This window comes from Tupaia chinensis, unplaced genomic scaffold, assembly GCF_000334495.1.
Source record: "Tupaia chinensis unplaced genomic scaffold, TupChi_1.0 Scaffold144378_1, whole genome shotgun sequence".
Lineage (NCBI taxonomy): Eukaryota > Metazoa > Chordata > Mammalia > Scandentia > Tupaiidae > Tupaia > Tupaia belangeri.
Window position 1 is genome coordinate 3,107,323 of NW_006204238.1, and position 1,895 is coordinate 3,109,217.

Sequence of the window (1,895 nt, forward strand, 5' to 3'; positions counted from 1 at the left end):
GAAAAGTTTCCAGAATATATTTGCCACAAGCTGCCCTTTGAAGCAAGTGAACTTAGTAGTTCAGAAAAATTAAGATATAGGATTTTTTTCCCACAGATTAAAACTGAAATGGTCTTGTGGAACCAAGAGAAATCTGTGCAGAATAAATTTTCTGTAATTTGTTCAAATCGAAGATACTCATGCATTATTTATAAAGTATAAAACAAAGTCAAAGGGTTATTAAAAAAACAGTACAGTGTGTTTTGACCATATAGAAACCAGGCTAATTTTTTTCACAAGACTTAGTCACACAGAGTACAAGACTTGAAACGTGGTTCTTCCAAAGCCAGGAGCAAGAGTGAGACTAGCCAAGATAAGTGAGTCATATGACCACAGACAAAGTTGCCAAAGCCATTTTTTCCATTCCATGTGCCCTGTGGAAGGGCAAAATGCAGGCCCAAATGGAATGCTAGCTTTTCCTCATTGTGTCAGTTATAGAACAATAACTGCTAAGTGCTATATCGTAACTGGTTATGGAACTTCATTTTTTATGTGAATTTCCCCTTATCCCATCTGCTTAAAACGTGTTGAGATGCCAAGCATTACTAACTTAATTTCTCCTTATGTAACTACATAGTCTTACTTGGCATTTTGTTCTCTTACTGATGTCAATTAAAATGACAGTATTCATAGGAAAAAACAAAGTTCAAGGTTAAAAGAATACCATGACAGGGCCTCTACTTTTACATACAGACTTTAAACTGGACTGTTTATTGTTCACTACCTTAGTGTACTTCCCTGGTTGTACCTGTAGTTCCTTATAAAGCAGTTAAATTGCTATTGAATTTTCTTGCATGCTTTACTTTGGTTCAGAATAACTTGGTCAAAAGGTTTATTGAACTTCTACTTGGTCTGTCCATCCTTCTAAGTGCCTGGACGGTTCTGAGGAATCAGACTTGGCCCATGAACTCAAGGAGCTGCCAAAAGATAAAGCTTGGAGTGCAGTATGTGCCATGCCAAACTACCACGACTGGAATAAATTTGCAATAATGCCTAACATGTATTGAATGCTCACAACCAGGCCAGAGGCTTCGCATAAATTATCTCAGATAAACCTTACAGTATTATACGCAGCCATAATTTGCAGATGAAGACCCTGAGGTTTAGAAAATTCATGTAACTTGCCCAAGGTCAAAGTCATACCGACCTTTATGTTTGCATTTGCTGAATAATCTTTGGGACTGCTGTGATTCCAGCACCAGGAAGATCCCAAAACACATAGATTTCTATGATGCAAAAGAAGGTGTGCTAGACTCAGGTCCCAGACGTTTAGTCCTAATCTTGACCCTCTCCGCAGGCCTGGTCACACCCAATGGCAGATAGGTAGCGGTAGGTCTCAAAGCAGTTACTCCACAGAAGGCAGGGTCAGGTGTAGGGAGAAGAGGAACGTTAGGAAGGGGAACAGTGTCCAGGCGGGGAAGAGCAGCAGTACGGAGGGAAGCCCCTGTGCACCCCACTCACACGCCAGAGTTGGAAAAACTACAGTTCCTCTGGAGACCCTTCCACATTCAGGACTTCCAAGTTTCATCCCGGACCTGAGAGGAGGCAGACACCTGCGCCCTCTTGAATGCCTTCTCAAGTCAAACGGCTGGTCTAAGGGTTGGGGTTGCAAGTGAACGCCAGCTGAGGACCGCGATTGGAACAGGGAAGCCGAGGGGCTGGCTACCTTCGCGATGACCCCCCTCGGCCGCGTGGGGCCTGGGGTCTTGGCCGGGGGCCCCACCCAGCCTCGCTTCTCTTAAGCCAGCGCGGGCGGTGAGCTGCAGGCGCGCAGCCCGGAGGCCCCGCGACGTCACCGACGTGCTGTCGAGCCTCCAGCCCGCCCCCTGCGCGCCTTGTCTTCCCAGTGACGCTGC